This window comes from Ranitomeya variabilis, chromosome 4 (assembly GCF_051348905.1).
Source record: "Ranitomeya variabilis isolate aRanVar5 chromosome 4, aRanVar5.hap1, whole genome shotgun sequence".
In the NCBI taxonomy this organism is placed as follows: Eukaryota; Metazoa; Chordata; class Amphibia; order Anura; family Dendrobatidae; genus Ranitomeya; species Ranitomeya variabilis.
This window is the reverse complement of record NC_135235.1, coordinates 371,209,895-371,232,867: the sequence shown is the minus strand read 5'-3', so window position 1 is coordinate 371,232,867 and position 22,973 is coordinate 371,209,895.

The following is a 22,973-nucleotide window of genomic DNA, read 5'->3' as shown; positions in this document are numbered from 1 at the left end:
ACAATGAGAGACAGATGCCACACACAGCAATGGCACAGAGGCAGACTTGCCAATCTTTATCTCCCACTATTTATTTATTTTTTTTCAGGGAGAATTTACAAAAAAAAAAATGGCCCAGTATTACACACTGGTTTTCTGTGGCACACTATGAGAGACAGATACCACACACAGCAATGGCACAGAGGCAGACTTGCCAATCTTTATCTCCCACTATTTATTTATTTTTTTTCAGGGAGAATTTACAAAAAAAAAAAAATGGCCCAGTATTACACACTGGTTTTCTGTGGCACACAATGAGAGACAGATGCCACACACAGCAATGGCACAGAGGAAGACTTGCCAATCTTTATCTCCTACTATTTATTTATTTTTTTTCAGGGAGAATTTACAAAAAAAAAAAAATGGCCCAGTATTACACACTGGTTTTCTGTGGCACACTATGAGAGACAGATACCACACACAGCAGTGGCACAGAGGCAGACTTGTCAATCTTTATCTCCCACTATTTATTTATTTTTTTTCAGGGAGAATTTACAAAAAAAAAAAAAAATGGCCCAGTATTACACACTGGTTTTCTGTGGCACACTATGAGAGACAGATGCCACACACAGCAATGGCACAGAGGCAAACTTGCAAATCTTTATCTCCCACTATTTATTTTTTTTTTTTCAGGGAGAATTTACAAAAAAAAAAATGGCCCAGTATTACACACTGGTTTTCTGTGGCACACTATGAGAGACAGATACCACACACAGCAATGGCACAGAGGCAGACTTGCCAATCTTTATCTCCCACTATTTATTTTTTTTCAGGGAGAATTTACAAAAAAAAAATGGCCCAGTATTACACACTGGTTTTCTGTGGCACACAATGAGAGACAGATGCCACACACAGCAATGGCACAGAGGCAGACTTGCCAATCTTTATCTCCCACTATTTATTTATTTTTTTTCAGGGAGAATTTACAAAAAAAAAAAATGGCCCAGTATTACACACTGGTTTTCTGTGGCACACTATGAGAGACAGATGCCACACACAGCAATGGCACAGAGGCAAACTTGCAAATCTTTATCTCCCACTATTTATTTATTTTTTTTCAGGGAGAATTTACACAAAAAAAATGGCCCAGTATTACACACTGGTTTTCTGTGGCACACTATGAGAGAAAGATACCACACACAGCAATGGCACAGAGGCAGACTTGCCAATCTTTATCTCCCACTATTTATTTTTTTTTTCCAGGGAGAATTTAAAAAAAAAAATGGCCCAGTATTACACACTGGTTTTCTGTGGCACACTATGAGAGACAGATGCCACACACAGCAATGGCACAGAGGCAGACTTGCCAATCTTTATCTCCCACTATTTATTTATTTTTTTCAGGGAGAATTTAAAAAAAAAAAATATGGCCCAGTATTACACACTGGTTTTCTGTGGCACACAATGAGAGACAGATGCCACACACAGCAATGGCACAGAGGCAGACTTGCCAATCTTTATCTCCCACTATTTATTTATTTTTTTTCAGGGAGAATTTACAAAAAAAAAAAAATGGCCCAGTATTACACACTGGTTTTCTGTGGCACACTATGAGAGAAAGATACCACACACAGCAATGGCACAGAGGCAGACTTGCCAATCTTTATCTCCCACTATTTATTTATTTTTTTTCAGGGAGAATTTACAAAAAAAAAAAATGGCCCAGTATTACACACTGGTTTTCTGTGGCACACTATGAGAGACAGATGCCACACACAGCAATGGCACAGAGGCAAACTTGCAAATCTTTATCTCCCACTATTTATTATTTTTTTTCAGGGAGAATTTACAAAAAAAAAAAAAATGGCCCAGTATTACACACTGGTTTTCTGTGGCACACTATGAGAGACAGATACCACACACAGCAATGGCACAGAGGCAGACTTGCCAATCTTTATCTCCCACTATTTATTTTTTTTTTTTCAGGGAGAATTTACAAAAAAAAAAAAATGGCCCAGTATTACACACTGGTTTTCTGTGGCACACTATGAGAGACAGATGCCACACACAGCAATGGCACAGAGGCAAACTTGCAAATCTTTATCTCCCACTATTTATTTATTTTTTTTCAGGGAGAATTTACAAAAAAAAAAAAATGGCCCAGTATTACACACTGGTTTTCTGTGGCACACAATGAGAGACAGATGCCACACACAGCAATGGCACAGAGGAAGACTTGCCAATCTTTATCTCCTACTATTTATTTATTTTTTTTCAGGGAGAATTTACAAAAAAAAAAAAATGGCCCAGTATTACACACTGGTTTTCTGTGGCACACTATGAGAGACAGATACCACACACAGCAGTGGCACAGAGGCAGACTTGTCAATCTTTATCTCCCACTATTTATTTATTTTTTTTCAGGGAGAATTTACAAAAAAAAAAAAAAATGGCCCAGTATTACACACTGGTTTTCTGTGGCACACTATGAGAGACAGATGCCACACACAGCAATGGCACAGAGGCAAACTTGCAAATCTTTATCTCCCACTATTTATTTTTTTTTTTTCAGGGAGAATTTACAAAAAAAAAAATGGCCCAGTATTACACACTGGTTTTCTGTGGCACACTATGAGAGACAGATACCACACACAGCAATGGCACAGAGGCAGACTTGCCAATCTTTATCTCCCACTATTTATTTTTTTTCAGGGAGAATTTACAAAAAAAAAATGGCCCAGTATTACACACTGGTTTTCTGTGGCACACAATGAGAGACAGATGCCACACACAGCAATGGCACAGAGGCAGACTTGCCAATCTTTATCTCCCACTATTTATTTATTTTTTTTCAGGGAGAATTTACAAAAAAAAAAAATGGCCCAGTATTACACACTGGTTTTCTGTGGCACACTATGAGAGACAGATGCCACACACAGCAATGGCACAGAGGCAAACTTGCAAATCTTTATCTCCCACTATTTATTTATTTTTTTTCAGGGAGAATTTACACAAAAAAAATGGCCCAGTATTACACACTGGTTTTCTGTGGCACACTATGAGAGACAGATGCCACACACAGCAATGGCACAGAGGCAGACTTGCAAATCTTTATCTCCCACTATTTATTTTTTTTCAGGGAGAATTTACAAAAAAAAAAATGGCCCAGTATTACACACTGGTTTTCTGTGGCACACAATGAGAGACAGATGCCACACACAGCAATGGCACAGAGGAAGACTTGCCAATCTTTATCTCCTACTATTTATTTTTTTTTTTTCATGGAGAATTTACAAAAAAATAAAAACGGCCCAGTATTACACACTGGTTTTCTGTGGCACACAATGAGAGACAGATGCCACACACAGCAATGGCACAGAGGCAGACTTGCCAATCTTTATCTCCCACTATTTATTTTTTTTTTCCAGGGAGAATTTACAAAAAAAAATGGCCCAGTATTACACACTGGTTTTCTGTGGCACACTATGAGAGACAGATGCCACACACAGCAATGGCACAGAGGCAGACTTGCCAATCTTTATCTCCCACTATTTATTTATTTTTTTCAGGGAGAATTTAAAAAAAAAAAAATATGGCCCAGTATTACACACTGGTTTTCTGTGGCACACAATGAGAGACAGATGCCACACACAGCAATGGCACAGAGGCAGACTTGCCAATCTTTATCTCCCACTATTTATTTATTTTTTTTCAGGGAGAATTTACAAAAAAAAAAAATGGCCCAGTATTACACACTGGTTTTCTGTGGCACACTATGAGAGACAGATACCACACACAGCAATGGCACAGAGGCAGACTTGCCAATCTTTATCTCCCACTATTTATTTATTTTTTTTCAGGGAGAATTTACAAAAAAAAAAAAATGGCCCAGTATTACACACTGGTTTTCTGTGGCACACTATGAGAGACAGATGCCACACACAGCAATGGCACAGAGGCAGACTTGCAAATCTTTATCTCCCACTATTTATTTATTTTTTTTCAGGGAGAATTTACAAAAAAAAAAAAAATGGCCCAGTATTACACACTGGTTTTCTGTGGCACACTATGAGAGACAGATGCCACACACAGCAATGGCACAGAGGCAAACTTGCAAATCTTTATCTCCCACTATTTATTTATTTTTTTTCAGGGAGAATTTACAAAAAAAAAAATGGCCCAGTATTACACACTGGTTTTCTGTGGCACACTATGAGAGACAGATACCACACACAGCAATGGCACAGAGGCAGACTTGCCAATCTTTATCTCCCACTATTTATTTTTTTTCAGGGAGAATTTACAAAAAAAAAAAATGGCCCAGTATTACACACTGGTTTTCTGTGGCACACTATGAGAGACAGATGCCACACACAGCAATGGCACAGAGGCAAACTTGCAAATCTTTATCTCCCACTATTTATTTATTTTTTTTCAGGGAGAATTTACACAAAAAAAATGGCCCAGTATTACACACTGGTTTTCTGTGGCACACTATGAGAGACAGATGCCACACACAGCAATGGCACAGAGGCAGACTTGCAAATCTTTATCTCCCACTATTTATTTTTTTTCAGGGAGAATTTACAAAAAAAAAAATGGCCCAGTATTACACACTGGTTTTCTGTGGCACACAATGAGAGACAGATGCCACACACAGCAATGGCACAGAGGAAGACTTGCCAATCTTTATCTCCTACTATTTATTTATTTTTTTTCATGGAGAATTTACAAAAAAATAAAAACGGCCCAGTATTACACACTGGTTTTCTGTGGCACACAATGAGAGACAGATGCCACACACAGCAATGGCACAGAGGCAGACTTGCCAATCTTTATCTCCCACTATTTATTTTTTTTTTCCAGGGAGAATTTACAAAAAAAAATGGCCCAGTATTACACACTGGTTTTCTGTGGCACACTATGAGAGACAGATGCCACACACAGCAATGGCACAGAGGCAGACTTGCCAATCTTTATCTCCCACTATTTATTTATTTTTTTCAGGGAGAATTTAAAAAAAAAAAAATATGGCCCAGTATTACACACTGGTTTTCTGTGGCACACAATGAGAGACAGATGCCACACACAGCAATGGCACAGAGGCAGACTTGCCAATCTTTATCTCCCACTATTTATTTATTTTTTTTCAGGGAGAATTTACAAAAAAAAAAAATGGCCCAGTATTACACACTGGTTTTCTGTGGCACACTATGAGAGACAGATACCACACACAGCAATGGCACAGAGGCAGACTTGCCAATCTTTATCTCCCACTATTTATTTATTTTTTTTCAGGGAGAATTTACAAAAAAAAAAAATGGCCCAGTATTACACACTGGTTTTCTGTGGCACACTATGAGAGACAGATGCCACACACAGCAATGGCACAGAGGCAAACTTGCAAATCTTTATCTCCCACTATTTATTTATTTTTTTTCAGGGAGAATTTACAAAAAAAAAAAAAATGGCCCAGTATTACACACTGGTTTTCTGTGGCACACTATGAGAGACAGATACCACACACAGCAATGGCACAGAGGCAGACTTGCCAATCTTTATCTCCCACTATTTATTTATTTTTTTTCAGGGAGAATTTACAAAAAAAAAAAAATGGCCCAGTATTACACACTGGTTTTCTGTGGCACACTATGAGAGACAGATGCCACACACAGCAATGGCACAGAGGCAAACTTGCAAATCTTTATCTCCCACTATTTATTTATTTTTTTTCAGGGAGAATTTACAAAAAAAAAAATGGCCCAGTATTACACACTGGTTTTCTGTGGCACACTATGAGAGACAGATACCACACACAGCAATGGCACAGAGGCAGACTTGCCAATCTTTATCTCCCACTATTTATTTTTTTTTCAGGGAGAATTTACAAAAAAAAAATGGCCCAGTATTACACACTGGTTTTCTGTGGCACACAATGAGAGACAGATGCCACACACAGCAATGGCACAGAGGCAGACTTGCCAATCTTTATCTCCCACTATTTATTTTTTTTCAGGGAGAATTTACAAAAAAAAATGGCCCAGTATTACACACTGGTTTTCTGTGGCACACAATGAGAGACAGATGCCACACACAGCAATGGCACAGAAGCAGACTTGCAAATCTTTATCTCCCACTATTTTTTTTTTTCAGGGAGAATTTACAAAAAAAAAAATGGCCCAGTATTACACACTGGTTTTCTGTGGCACACTATGAGAGACAGATGCCACACACAGCAATGGCACAGAGGCAGACTTGCCAATCTTTATATCCACTATTTATTTATTTTTTTCAGGTACAATTTACAAAAAAAAAATGGCACAGTATTACACACTGGTTTTCTGTGGCACACTATGAGAGACAGATGCCACACACAGCAATGGCACAGAGGCAGACTTGCAAATCTTTATCTCCCACTAGTTATTTTTTTTCAGGGAGAATTTACAAAAAAAAAATGGCCCAGTATTACACACTGGTTTTCTGTGGCACACAATGAGAGACAGATGCCACACACAGCAATGGCACAGAGGCAGACTTGCCAATCTTTATCTCCTACTATTTATTTATTTTTTTTCATGGAGAATTTACAAAAAAATAAAAACGGCCCAGTATTACACACTGGTTTTCTGTGGCACACAATGAGAGACAGATGCCACACACAGCAATGGCACAGAGGCAGACTTGCCAATCTTTATCTCCCACTATTTTTTTTTTTTCCAGGGAGAATTTACAAAAAAAAATGGCCCAGTATTACACACTGGTTTTCTGTGGCACACTATGAGAGACAGATGCCACACACAGCAATGGCACAGAGGCAAACTTGCAAATCTTTATCTCTCACTATTTATTTATTTTTTTTCAGGGAGAATTTACAAAAAAAAAAAAAATGGCCCAGTATTACACACTGGTTTTCTGTGGCACACTATGAGAGACAGATACCACACACAGCAATGGCACAGAGGCAGACTTGCCAATCTTTATCTCCCACTATTTATTTATTTTTTTTCAGGGAGAATTTACAAAAAAAAAAAAATGGCCCAGTATTACACACTGGTTTTCTGTGGCACACTATGAGAGACAGATGCCACACACAGCAATGGCACAGAGGCAAACTTGCAAATCTTTATCTCCCACTATTTATTTATTTTTTTTCAGGGAGAATTTACAAAAAAAAAAATGGCCCAGTATTTCACACTGGTTTTCTGTGGCACACTATGAGAGACAGATACCACACACAGCAATGGCACAGAGGCAGACTTGCCAATCTTTATCTCCCACTATTTATTTTTTTTCAGGGAGAATTTACAAAAAAAAAATGGCCCAGTATTACACACTGGTTTTCTGTGGCACACAATGAGAGACAGATGCCACACACAGCAATGGCACAGAGGCAGACTTGCCAATCTTTATCTCCCACTATTTATTTATTTTTTTTCAGGGAGAATTTACAAAAAAAAAAAAATGGCCCAGTATTACACACTGGTTTTCTGTGGCACACTATGAGAGACAGATGCCACACACAGCAATGGCACAGAGGCAAACTTGCAAATCTTTATCTCCCACTATTTATTTATTTTTTTTCAGGGAGAATTTACAAAAAAAAAAAAAAGGCCCAGTATTACACACTGGTTTTCTGTGGCACACTATGAGAGACAGATACCACACACAGCAATGGCACAGAGGCAGACTTGCCAATCTTTATCTCCCACTATTTATTTATTTTTTTTCAGGGAGAATTTACAAAAAAAAAAAATGGCCCAGTATTACACACTGGTTTTCTGTGGCACACTATGAGAGACAGATGCCACACACAGCAATGGCACAGAGGCAAACTTGCAAATCTTTATCTCCCACTATTTATTTATTTTTTTTCAGGGAGAATTTACAAAAAAAAAAAATGGCCCAGTATTACACACTGGTTTTCTGTGGCACACTATGAGAGACAGATACCACACACAGCAATGGCACAGAGGCAGACTTGCCAATCTTTATCTCCCACTTTTTTTTTTTTTTCAGGGAGAATTTACAAAAAAAATGGCCCAGTATTACACACTGGTTTTCTGTGGCACACAATGAGAGACAGATGCCACACACAGCAATGGCACAGAGGCAGACTTGCCAATCTTTATCTCCCACTATTTATTTATTTTTTTTCAGGGAGAATTTACACAAAAAAAAAATGGCCCAGTATTACACACTGGTTTTCTGTGGCACACTATGAGAGACAGATGCCACACACAGCAATGGCACAGAGGCAAACTTGCAAATCTTTATCTCCCACTATTTATTTATTTTTTTTCAGGGAGAATTTACAAAAAAAAAAAAAATGGCCCAGTATTACACACTGGTTTTCTGTGGCACACTATGAGAGACAGATACCACACACAGCAATGGCACAGAGGCAGACTTGCCAATCTTTATCTCCCACTATTTATTTTTTTTTTTTCAGGGAGAATTTACAAAAAAAAAAATGGCCCAGTATTACACACTGGTTTTCTGTGGCACACTATGAGAGACAGATGCCACACACAGCAATGGCACAGAGGCAAACTTGCAAATCTTTATCTCCCACTATTTATTTATTTTTTTTCAGGGAGAATTTACAAAAAAAAAAATGGCCCAGTATTACACACTGGTTTTCTGTGGCACACTATGAGAGACAGATACCACACACAGCAATGGCACAGAGGCAGACTTGCCAATCTTTATCTCCCACTATTTATTTTTTTTCAGGGAGAATTTACAAAAAAAAATGGCCCAGTATTACACACTGGTTTTCTGTGGCACACAATGAGAGACAGATGCCACACACAGCAATGGCACAGAGGCAAACTTGCCAATCTTTATCTCCCACTATTTTTTTTTTTCAGGGAGAATTTACAAAAAAAAATGGCCAAGTATTACACACTGGTTTTCTGTGGCACACAATGAGAGACAGATGCCACACACAGCAATGGCACAGAGGCAGACTTGCCAATCTTTATCTCCCACTATTTATTTTTTTTTTCAGGGAGAATGTACAAAAAAATACAAATGGCCCAGTATTACACACTGGTTTTCTGTGGCACACAATGAGAGACAGATGCCACACACAGCAATGGCACAGAGGCAGACTTGCCAATCTTTATATCCACTATTTATTTTTTTTTTTCATTTACAATTTACAAAAATAAAAAATGGCCCAGTATTACACACTGGTTTTCTGTGGCACACAATGAGAGACAGATGCCACACACAGCAATGGCACAGAGGCAGACTTGCCAATCTTTATCTCCCACTATTTATTTTTTTCCAGGGAGAATTTACAAAAAAAAAAATGGCCCAGTATTACACACTGGTTTTCTGTGGCACACTATGAGAGACAGATGCCACACACAGCAATGGCACAGAGGCAGACTTGCCAATCTTTATCTCCCACTATTTTTTTTTTCAGGGAGAATTTACAAAAGAAAAAAAATATGGCCCAGTATTACACACTGGTTTTCTGTGGCACACAATGAGAGACAGATGCCACACACAGCAATGGCACAGAGGCAGACTTGCCAATCTTTATCTCCCACTATTTTTTATTTTTTCAGGGAGAATTTACAAAAAAAAAAATGGCCCAGTATTACACACTGGTTTTCTGTGGCACACTATGAGAGACAGATGCCACACACAGCAATGGCACAGAGGCAGACTTGCCAATCTTTATCTCCCACTATTTATTTTTTTATTTTTTTTCAGGGAGAATTTACAAAAAAAAAAAAATGGCCCAGTATTACACACTGGTTTTCTGTGGCACGCTATGAGAGACAGATGCCACACACAGCAATGGCACAGAGGCAGACTTGCCAATCTTTATCTCCCACTGTTTATTTATTTTTTTTCAGGGAGAATTTACAAAAAAAAAAAAATGGCCCAGTATTACACACTGGTTTTCTGTGCCACACTATGAGAGACAGATGCCACACACAGCAATGGCACAGAGGCAGACTTGCCAATCTTTATCTCCCACTATTTTTTTTTTCAGGGAGAATTTACAAAAAAAAAAAATGGCCCAGTATTACACACTGGTTTTCTGTGGCACACAATGAGAGACAAATGCCACACACAGCAATGGCACAGAGGCAGACTTGCCAATCTTTATCTCCCACTATTTATTTTTTTTTTTTCAGGGAGAATTTACAAAAAAAAAAAATGGCCCAGTATTACACACTGGTTTTGTGTGGCACACTATGAGAAACAGATGCCACACACAGCAATGGCACAGAGGCAGACTTGCCAATCTTTATCTCCCACTATTTATTTTTTTTTTTTCAGGGAGAATTTACACAAAAAAAAATGGCCCAGTATTACACACTGGTTTTCTGTGGCACACTATGAGAGACAGATGCCACACACAGCAATGGCACAGAGGCAGACTTGCAAATCTTTATCTCCCACTATTTTTTTTTTTCAGGGAGAATTTACAAAAAAAAAATGGCCCAGTATTACACACTGGTTTTCTGTGGCACACTATGAGAGACAGATGCCACACACAGCAATGGCACAGAGGCAGACTTGCCAATCTTTATCTCCCACTATTTATTTTTTTTTTTCAGGTACAATTTACAAAAAAAAAAAATGGCCCAGTATTACACACTGGTTTTCTGTGGCACACAATGAGAGACAGATGCCACACACAGCAATGGCACAGAGGCAGACTTGCCAATCTTTATCTCCCACTATTTATTTTTTTTCAGGGAGAATTTACAAAAAAAAATGGCCCAGTATTACACACTGGTTTTCTGTGGCACACAATGAGAGACAGATGCCACACACAGCAATGGCACAGAGGCAGACTTGCCAATCTTTATCTCCTACTATTTATTTATTTTTTTTCATGGAGAATTTACAAAAAAATAAAAACGGCCCAGTATTACACACTGGTTTTCTGTGGCACACAATGAGAGACAGATGCCACACACAGCAATGGCACAGAGGCAGACTTGCCAATCTTTATCTCCCACTATTTATTTTTTTTTTCCAGGGAGAATTTACAAAAAAAAAATGGCCCAGTATTACACACTGGTTTTCTGTGGCACACTATGAGAGACAGATGCCACACACAGCAATGGCACAGAGGCAGACTTGCCAATTTTTATCTCCCACTATTTATTTATTTATTTTTTTTCAGGGAGAATTTAAAAAAAAAAAATGGCCCAGTATTACACACTGGTTTTCTGTGGCACACAATGAGAGACAGATGCCACACACAGCAATGGCACAGAGGCAGACTTGCCAATCTTTATCTCCCACTATTTATTTTTTTTCAGGGAGAATTTACAAAAAAAAAATGGCCCAGTATTACACACTGGTTTTCTGTGGCACACAATGAGAGACAGATGCCACACACAGCAATGGCACAGAGGCAGACTTGCCAATCTTTATCTCCCACTATTTTTTTTTTTCAGGGAGAATTTACAAAAAAAAAAATGGCCAAGTATTACACACTGGTTTTCTGTGGCACACTATGAGAGACAGATGCCATACACAGCAATGGCACAGAGGCAGACTTGCAAATCTTTATCTCCCACTATTTTTTTTTTTTCAGGGAGAATTTACAAAAAAAAAATGGCCCAGTATTACACACTGGTTTTCTGTGGCACACTATGAGAGACAGATGCCACACACAGCAATGGCACAGAGGCAGACTTGCCAATCTTTATATCCACTATTTATTTTTTTTTTCAGGTACAATTTACAAAAAAAAAAAAATGGCACAGTATTACACACTGGTTTTCTGTGGCACACAATGAGAGACAGATGCCACACACAGCAATGGCACAGAGGCAGACTTGCCAATCTTTATCTCCCACTATTTATTTATTTTTTTTTTAGGGAGAATTTACACAAAAAAAATGGCCCAGTATTACACACTGGTTTTCTGTGGCACACTATGAGAGACAGATGCCACACACAGCAATGGCACAGAGGCAGACTTGCAAATCTTTATCTCCCACTAGTTATTTTTTTTCAGGGAGAATTTACAAAAAAAAAATGGCCCAGTATTACACACTGGTTTTCTGTGGCACACAATGAGAGACAGATGCCACACACAGCAATGGCACAGAGGCAGACTTGCCAATCTTTATCTCCTACTATTTATTTATTTTTTTTCATGGAGAATTTACAAAAAAATAAAAACGGCCCAGTATTACACACTGGTTTTCTGTGGCACACAATGAGAGACAGATGCCACACACAGCAATGGCACAGAGGCAGACTTGCAAATCTTTATCTCCCACTATTTATTTATTTTTTTCAGGTACAATTTACAAAAAAAAAAATGGCCCAGTATTACACACTGGTTTTCTGTGGCACACAATGAGAGACAGATGCCACACACAGCAATGGCACAGAGGCAGACTTGCCAATCTTTATCTCCCACTATTTATTTTTTTTCAGGGAGAATTTACAAAAAAAAATGGCCCAGTATTACACACTGGTTTTCTGTGGCACACAATGAGAGACAGATGCCACACACAGCAATGGCACAGAGGCAGACTTGCCAATCTTTATCTCCTACTATTTATTTATTTTTTTTCATGGAGAATTTACAAAAAAATAAAAACGGCCCAGTATTACACACTGGTTTTCTGTGGCACACAATGAGAGACAGATGCCACACACAGCAATGGCACAGAGGCAGACTTGCCAATCTTTATCTCCCACTATTTATTTTTTTTTTCCAGGGAGAATTTACAAAAAAAAATGGCCCAGTATTACACACTGGTTTTCTGTGGCACACTATGAGAGACAGATGCCACACACAGCAATGGCACAGAGGCAGACTTGCCAATCTTTATCTCCCACTATTTATTTATTTTTTTCAGGGAGAATTTTTTAAAAAAAAAAATATGGCCCAGTATTACACACTGGTTTTCTGTGGCACACAATGAGAGACAGATGCCACACACAGCAATGGCACAGAGGCAGACTTGCCAATCTTTATCTCCCACTATTTATTTTTTTTCAGGGAGAATTTACAAAAAAAAATGGCCCAGTATTACACACTGGTTTTCTGTGGCACACAATGAGAGACAGATGCCACACACAGCAATGGCACAGAGGCAGACTTGCCAATCTTTATCTCCTACTATTTATTTATTTTTTTTCATGGAGAATTTACAAAAAAATAAAAACGGCCCAGTATTACACACTGGTTTTCTGTGGCACACAATGAGAGACAGATGCCACACACAGCAATGGCACAGAGGCAGACTTGCCAATCTTTATCTCCCACTATTTATTTTTTTTTTCCAGGGAGAATTTACAAAAAAAAAATGGCCCAGTATTACACACTGGTTTTCTGTGGCACACTATGAGAGACAGATGCCACACACAGCAATGGCACAGAGGCAGACTTGCCAATCTTTATCTCCCACTATTTATTTATTTTTTTCAGGGAGAATTTTAAAAAAAAAAAAATATGGCCCAGTATTACACACTGGTTTTCTGTGGCACACAATGAGAGACAGATGCCACACACAGCAATGGCACAGAGGCAGACTTGCCAATCTTTATCTCCCACTATTTATTTATTTTTTTTTCAGGGAGAATTTACAAAAAAAAAAAAATGGCCCAGTATTACACACTGGTTTTCTGTGGCACACTATGAGAGACAGATGCCACACACAGCAATGGCACAGAGGCAAACTTGCAAATCTTTATCTCCCACTATTTATTTATTTTTTTTCAGGGAGAATTTACAAAAAAAAAAAATGGCCCAGTATTACACACTGGTTTTCTGTGGCACACTATGAGAGACAGATACCACACACAGCAATGGCACAGAGGCAGACTTGCCAATCTTTATCTCCCACTATTTATTTATTTTTTTTTTCAGGGAGAATTTTCAAAAAAAAAAATGGCCCAGTATTACACACTGGTTTTCTGTGGCACACTATGAGAGACAGATGCCACACACAGCAATGGCACAGAGGCAGACTTGCCAATTTTTATCTCCCACTATTTATTTATTTATTTTTTTTCAGGGAGAATTTAAAAAAAAAAAATGGCCCAGTATTACACACTGGTTTTCTGTGGCACACAATGAGAGACAGATGCCACACACAGCAATGGCACAGAGGCAGACTTGCCAATCTTTATCTCCCACTATTTATTTTTTTTCAGGGAGAATTTACAAAAAAAAAATGGCCCAGTATTACACACTGGTTTTCTGTGGCACACAATGAGAGACAGATGCCACACACAGCAATGGCACAGAGGCAGACTTGCCAATCTTTATCTCCCACTATTTTTTTTTTTCAGGGAGAATTTACAAAAAAAAAAATGGCCAAGTATTACACACTGGTTTTCTGTGGCACACTATGAGAGACAGATGCCATACACAGCAATGGCACAGAGGCAGACTTGCAAATCTTTATCTCCCACTATTTTTTTTTTTTCAGGGAGAATTTACAAAAAAAAAATGGCCCAGTATTACACACTGGTTTTCTGTGGCACACTATGAGAGACAGATGCCACACACAGCAATGGCACAGAGGCAGACTTGCCAATCTTTATATCCACTATTTATTTTTTTTTTCAGGTACAATTTACAAAAAAAAAAAAATGGCACAGTATTACACACTGGTTTTCTGTGGCACACAATGAGAGACAGATGCCACACACAGCAATGGCACAGAGGCAGACTTGCCAATCTTTATCTCCCACTATTTATTTATTTTTTTTTTAGGGAGAATTTACACAAAAAAAATGGCCCAGTATTACACACTGGTTTTCTGTGGCACACTATGAGAGACAGATGCCACACACAGCAATGGCACAGAGGCAGACTTGCAAATCTTTATCTCCCACTAGTTATTTTTTTTCAGGGAGAATTTACAAAAAAAAAAATGGCCCAGTATTACACACTGGTTTTCTGTGGCACACAATGAGAGACAGATGCCACACACAGCAATGGCACAGAGGCAGACTTGCCAATCTTTATCTCCTACTATTTATTTATTTTTTTTCATGGAGAATTTACAAAAAAATAAAAACGGCCCAGTATTACACACTGGTTTTCTGTGGCACACAATGAGAGACAGATGCCACACACAGCAATGGCACAGAGGCAGACTTGCCAATCTTTATCTCCCACTATTTTTTTTTTTTTTCCAGGGAGAATTTACAAAAAAAAATGGCCCAGTATTACACACTGGTTTTCTGTGGCACACTATGAGAGACAGATGCCACACACAGCAATGGCACAGAGGCAGACTTGCCAATCTTTATCTCCCACTATTTATTTATTTTTTTCAGGGAGAATTTAAAAAAAAAAAATATGGCCCAGTATTACACACTGGTTTTCTGTGGCACACAATGAGAGACAGATGCCACACACAGCAATGGCACAGAGGCAGACTTGCCAATCTTTATCTCCCACTATTTATTTATTTTTTTTCAGGGAGAATTTACAAAAAAAAAAAAATGGCCCAGTATTACACACTGGTTTTCTGTGGCACACTATGAGAGAAAGATACCACACACAGCAATGGCACAGAGGCAGACTTGCCAATCTTTATCTCCCACTATTTATTTATTTTTTTTCAGGGAGAATTTACAAAAAAAAAAAATGGCCCAGTATTACACACTGGTTTTCTGTGGCACACTATGAGAGACAGATGCCACACACAGCAATGGCACAGAGGCAAACTTGCAAATCTTTATCTCCCACTATTTATTATTTTTTTTCAGGGAGAATTTACAAAAAAAAAAAAAATGGCCCAGTATTACACACTGGTTTTCTGTGGCACACTATGAGAGACAGATACCACACACAGCAATGGCACAGAGGCAGACTTGTCAATCTTTATCTCCCACTATTTATTTATTTTTTTTCAGGGAGAATTTACAAAAAAAAAAAAAATGGCCCAGTATTACACACTGGTTTTCTGTGGCACACTATGAGAGACAGATGCCACACACAGCAATGGCACAGAGGCAAACTTGCAAATCTTTATCTCCCACTATTTATTTATTTTTTTTCAGGGAGAATTTACAAAAAAAAAAAATGGCCCAGTATTACACACTGGTTTTCTGTGGCACACTATGAGAGACAGATACCACACACAGCAATGGCACAGAGGCAGACTTGCCAATCTTTATCTCCCACTATTTATTTTTTTTCAGGGAGAATTTACAAAAAAAAAATGGCCCAGTATTACACACTGGTTTTCTGTGGCACACAATGAGAGACAGATGCCACACACAGCAATGGCACAGAGGCAGACTTGCCAATCTTTATCTCCCACTATTTATTTATTTTTTTTCAGGGAGAATTTACAAAAAAAAAATGGCCCAGTATTACACACTGGTTTTCTGTGGCACACTATGAGAGACAGATGCCACACACAGCAATGGCACAGAGGCAAACTTGCAAATCTTTATCTCCCACTATTTATTTATTTTTTTTCAGGGAGAATTTACACAAAAAAATGGCCCAGTATTACACACTGGTTTTCTGTGGCACACTATGAGAGACAGATGCCACACACAGCAATGGCACAGAGGCAGACTTGCAAATCTTTATCTCCCACTATTTATTTTTTTTCAGGGAGAATTTACAAAAAAAAAAAATGGCCCAGTATTACACACTGGTTTTCTGTGGCACACAATGAGAGACAGATGCCACACACAGCAATGGCACAGAGGAAGACTTGCCAATCTTTATCTCCTACTATTTATTTATTTTTTTCATGGAGAATTTACAAAAAAATAAAAACGGCCCAGTATTACACACTGGTTTTCTGTGGCACACAATGAGAGACAGATGCCACACACAGCAATGGCACAGAGGCAGACTTGCCAATCTTTATCTCCCACTATTTATTTTTTTTTTCCAGGGAGAATTTACAAAAAAAAATGGCCCAGTATTACACACTGGTTTTCTGTGGCACACTATGAGAGACAGATGCCACACACAGCAATGGCACAGAGGCAGACTTGCCAATCTTTATCTCCCACTATTTATTTATTTTTTTCAGGGAGAATTTAAAAAAAAAAAAATATGGCCCAGTATTACACACTGGTTTTCTGTGGCACACAATGAGAGACAGATGCCACACACAGCAATGGCACAGAGGCAGACTTGCCAATCTTTATCTCCCACTATTTATTTATTTTTTTTCAGGGAGAATTTACAAAAAAAAAAAATGGCCCAGTATTACACACTGGTTTTCTGTGGCACACTATGAGAGACAGATACCACACACAGCAATGGCACAGAGGCAGACTTGCCAATCTTTATCTCCCACTATTTATTTATTTTTTTTCAGGGAGAATTTACAAAAAAAAAAAAATGGCCCAGTATTACACACTGGTTTTCTGTGGCACACTATGAGAGACAGATGCCACACACAGCAATGGCACAGAGGCAAACTTGCAAATCTTTATCTCCCACTATTTATTTATTTTTTTTCAGGGAGAATTTACAAAAAAAAAAAAATGGCCCAGTATTACACACTGGTTTTCTGTTGCACACTATGAGAGACAGATACCACACACAGCAATGGCACAGAGGCAGACTTGCCAATCTTTATCTCCCACTATTTATTTATTTTTTTTCAGGGAGAATTTACAAAAAAAAAAAAATGGCCCAGTATTACACACTGGTTTTCTGTGGCACACTATGAGAGACAGATGCCACACACAGCAATGGCACAGAGGCAAACTTGCAAATCTTTATCTCCCACTATTTATTTATTTTTTTTCAGGGAGAATTTACAAAAAAAAAATGGCCCAGTATTACACACTGGTTTTCTGTGGCACACTATGAGAGACAGATACCACACACAGCAATGGCACAGAGGCAGACTTGCCAATCTTTATCTCCCACTATTTATTTTTTTTCAGGGAGAATTTACAAAAAAAAAATGGCCCAGTATTACACACTGGTTTTCTGTGGCACACAATGAGAGACAGATGCCACACACAGCAATGGCACAGAGGCAGACTTGCCAATCTTTATCTCCCACTATTTATTTTTTTTCAGGGAGAATTTACAAAAAAAAATGGCCCAGTATTACACACTGGTTTTCTGTGGCACACAATGAGAGACAGATGCCACACACAGCAATGGCACAGAGGCAGACTTGCCAATCTTTATCTCCCACTATTTTTTTTTTTCAGGGAGAATTTACAAAAAAAAAAATGGCCAAGTATTACACACTGGTTTTCTGTGGCACACTATGAGAGACAGATGCCACACACAGCAATGGCACAGAAGCAGACTTGCAAATCTTTATCTCCCACTATTTTTTTTTTTCAGGGAGAATTTACAAAAAAAAAAAATGGCCCAGTATTACACACTGGTTTTCTGTGGCACACTATGAGAGACAGATGCCACACACAGCAATGGCACAGAGGCAGACTTGCCAATCTTTATATCCACTATTTATTTATTTTTTTCAGGTACAATTTACAAAAAAAAAATGGCACAGTATTACACACTGGTTTTCTGTGGCACACTATGAGAGACAGATGCCACACACAGCAATGGCACAGAGGCAGACTTGCAAATCTTTATCTCCCACTAGTTATTTTTTTTCAGGGAGAATTTACAAAAAAAAAATGGCCCAGTATTACACACTGGTTTTCTGTGGCACACAATGAGAGACAGATGCCACACACAGCAATGGCACAGAGGCAGACTTGCCAATCTTTATCTCCTACTATTTATTTATTTTTTTTCATGGAGAATTTACAAAAAAATAAAAACGGCCCAGTATTACACACTGGTTTTCTGTGGCACACAATGAGAGACAGATGCCACACACAGCAATGGCACAGAGGCAGACTTGCCAATCTTTATCTCCCACTATTTTTTTTTTTTTCCAGGGAGAATTTACAAAAAAAAATGGCCCAGTATTACACACTGGTTTTCTGTGGCACACTATGAGAGACAGATGCCACACACAGCAATGGCACAGAGGCAGACTTGCCAATCTTTATCTCCCACTATTTATTTATTTTTTTCAGGGAGAATTTAAAAAAAAAAAAATATGGCCCAGTATTACACACTGGTTTTCTGTGGCACACAATGAGAGACAGATGCCACACACAGCAATGGCACAGAGGCAGACTTGCCAATCTTTATCTCCCACTATTTATTTATTTTTTTCAGGGAGAATTTACAAAAAAAAAAAAAATGGCCCAGTATTACACACTGGTTTTCTGTGGCACACTATGAGAGAAAGATACCACACACAGCAATGGCACAGAGGCAGACTTGCCAATCTTTATCTCCCACTATTTATTTATTTTTTTTCAGGGAGAATTTACAAAAAAAAAAAATGGCCCAGTATTACACACTGGTTTTCTGTGGCACACTATGAGAGACAGATGCCACACACAGCAATGGCACAGAGGCAAACTTGCAAATCTTTATCTCGCACTATTTATTATTTTTTTTCAGGGAGAATTTACAAAAAAAAAAAAATGGCCCAGTATTACACACTGGTTTTCTGTGGCACACCATGAGAGACAGATACCACACACAGCAATGGCACAGAGGCAGACTTGCCAATCTTTATCTCCCACTATTTATTTTTTTTTTTCAGGGAGAATTTACAAAAAAAAAAAAATGGCCCAGTATTACACACTGGTTTTCTGTGGCACACTATGAGAGACAGATGCCACACACAGCAATGGCACAGAGGCAAACTTGCAAATCTTTATCTCCCACTATTTATTTTTTTTTTTTCAGGGAGAATTTACAAAAAAAAAAAAAAATGGCCCAGTATTACACACTGCTTTTCTGTGGCACACTATGAGAGACAGATACCACACACAGCAATGGCACAGAGGCAGACTTGCCAATCTTTATCTCCCACTATTTATTTTTTTTTCAGGGAGAATTTACAAAAAAAAAATGGCCCAGTATTACACACTGGTTTTCTGTGGCACACAATGAGAGACAGATGCCACACACAGCAATGGCACAGAGGCAGACTTGCCAATCTTTATCTCCCACTATTTATTTATTTTTTTTCAGGGAGAATTTACAAAAAAAAAAAAATGGCCCAGTATTAAACACTGGTTTTCGGTGGCACACTATGAGAGACAGATGCCACACACAGCAATGGCACAGAGGCAAACTTGCAAATCTTTATTTCCCACTATTTATTTATTTTTTTTCAGGGAGAATTTACACAAAAAAAATGGCCCAGTATTACACACTGGTTTTCTGTGGCACACTATGAGAGACAGATGCCACACACAGCAATGGCACAGAGGCAGACTTGCAAATCTTTATCTCCCACTATTTATTTTTTTTCAGGGAGAATTTACAAAAAAAAAATGGCCCAGTATTACACACTGGTTTTCTGTGGCACACAATGAGAGACAGATGCCACACACAGCAATGGCACAGAGGAAGACTTGCCAATCTTTATCTCCTACTATTTATTTATTTTTTTTCAGGGAGAATTTACAAAAAAAAAAAATGGCCCAGTATTACACACTGGTTTTCTGTGGCACACTATGAGAGACAGATACCACACACAGCAATGGCACAGAGGCAGACTTGTCGATCTTTATCTCCCACTATTTATTTATTTTTTTTCAGGGAGAATTTACAAAAAAAAAAAAATGGCCCAGTATTACACACTGGTTTTCTGTGGCACACTATGAGAGACAGATGCCACACACAGCAATGGCACAGAGGCAAACTTGCAAATCTTTATCTCCCACTATTTATTTATTTTTTTTCAGGGAGAATTTACAAAAAAAAAAAATGGCCCAGTATTACACACTGGTTTTCTGTGGCACACTATGAGAGACAGATACCACACACAGCAATGGCACAGAGGCAGACTTGCCAATCTTTATCTCCCACTATTTATTTTTTTTCAGGGAGAATTTACAAAAAAAAAATGGCCCAGTATTACACACTGGTTTTCTGTGGCACACAATGAGAGACAGATGCCACACACAGCAATGGCACAGAGGCAGACTTGCCAATCTTTATCTCCCACTATTTATTTATTTTTTTTCAGGGAGAATTTACAAAAAAAAAATGGCCCAGTATTACACACTGGTTTTCTGTGGCACACTATGAGAGACAGATGCCACACACAGCAATGGCACAGAGGCAAACTTGCAAATCTTTATCTCCCACTATTTATTTATTTTTTTTCAGGGAGAATTTACACAAAAAAAATGGCCCAGTATTACACACTGGTTTTCTGTGGCACACTATGAGAGACAGATGCCACACACAGCAATGGCACAGAGGCAGACTTGCAAATCTTTATCTCCCACTATTTATTTTTTTTCAGGGAGAATTTACAAAAAAAAAATGGCCCAGTATTACACACTGGTTTTCTGTGGCACACAATGAGAGACAGATGCCACACACAGCAATGGCACAGAGGAAGACTTGCCAATCTTTATCTCCTACTATTTATTTATTTTTTTTCATGGAGAATTTACAAAAAAATAAAAACGGCCCAGTATTACACACTGGTTTTCTGTGGCACACAATGAGAGACAGATGCCACACACAGCAATGGCACAGAGGCAGACTTGCCAATCTTTATCTCCCACTATTTATTTTTTTTTTCCAGGGAGAATTTACAAAAAAAAATGGCCCAGTATTACACACTGGTTTTCTGTGGCACACTATGAGAGACAGATGCCACACACAGCAATGGCACAGAGGCAGACTTGCCAATCTTTATCTCCCACTATTTATTTATTTTTTTCAGGGAGAATTAAAAAAAAAAAAAATATGGCCCAGTATTACACACTGGTTTTCTGTGGCACACAATGAGAGACAGATGCCACACACAGCAATGGCACAGAGGCAGACTTGCCAATCTTTATCTCCCACTATTTATTTTTTTTTTTTCAGGGAGAATTTACAAAAAAAAAAAAATGGCCCAGTATTACACACTGGTTTTCTGTGGCACACTATGAGAGACAGATGCCACACACAGCAATGGCACAGAGGCAAACTTGCAAATCTTTATCTCCCACTATTTATTTATTTTTTTTCAGGGAGAATTTACAAAAAAAAAAAAAATGGCCCAGTATTACACACTGGTTTTCTGTGGCACACTATGAGAGACAGATACCACACACAGCAATGGCACAGAGGCAGACTTGCCAATCTTTATCTCCCACTATTTATTTTTTTTTTTTCAGGGAGAATTTACAAAAAAAAAAAAATGGCCCAGTATTACACACTGGTTTTCTGTGGCACACTATGAGAGACAGATGCCACACACAGCAATGGCACAGAGGCAAACTTGCAAATCTTTATCTCCCACTATTTATTTATTTTTTTTCAGGGAGAATTTACAAAAAAAAAAAAATGGCCCAGTATTACACACTGGTTTTCTGTGGCACACTATGAGAGACAGATACCACACACAGCAATGGCACAGAGGCAGACTTGCCAATCTTTATCTCCCACTATTTATTTATTTTTTTTCAGGGAGAATTTACAAAAAAAAAAAAATGGCCCAGTATTACACACTGGTTTTCTGTGGCACACTATGAGAGACAGATACCACACACAGCAATGGCACAGAGGCAGACTTGCCAATCTTTATCTCCCACTATTTATTTTTTTTCAGGGAGAATTTACAAAAAAAAAATGGCCCAGTATTACACACTGGTTTTCTGTGGCACACAATGAGAGACAGATGCCACACACAGCAATGGCACAGAGGCAGACTTGCCAATCTTTATCTCCCACTATTTATTTTTTTTTTCAGGGAGAATTTACAAAAAAATACAAATGGCCCAGTATTACACACTGGTTTTCTGTGGCACACAATGAGAGACAGATGCCACACACAGCAATGGCACAGAGGCAGACTTGCCAATCTTTATATCCACTATTTATTTTTTTTTTTCATGTACAATTTACAAAAAAAAAAAATGGCCCAGTATTACACACTGGTTTTCTGTGGCACACAATGAGAGACAGATGCCACACACAGCAATGGCACAGAGGC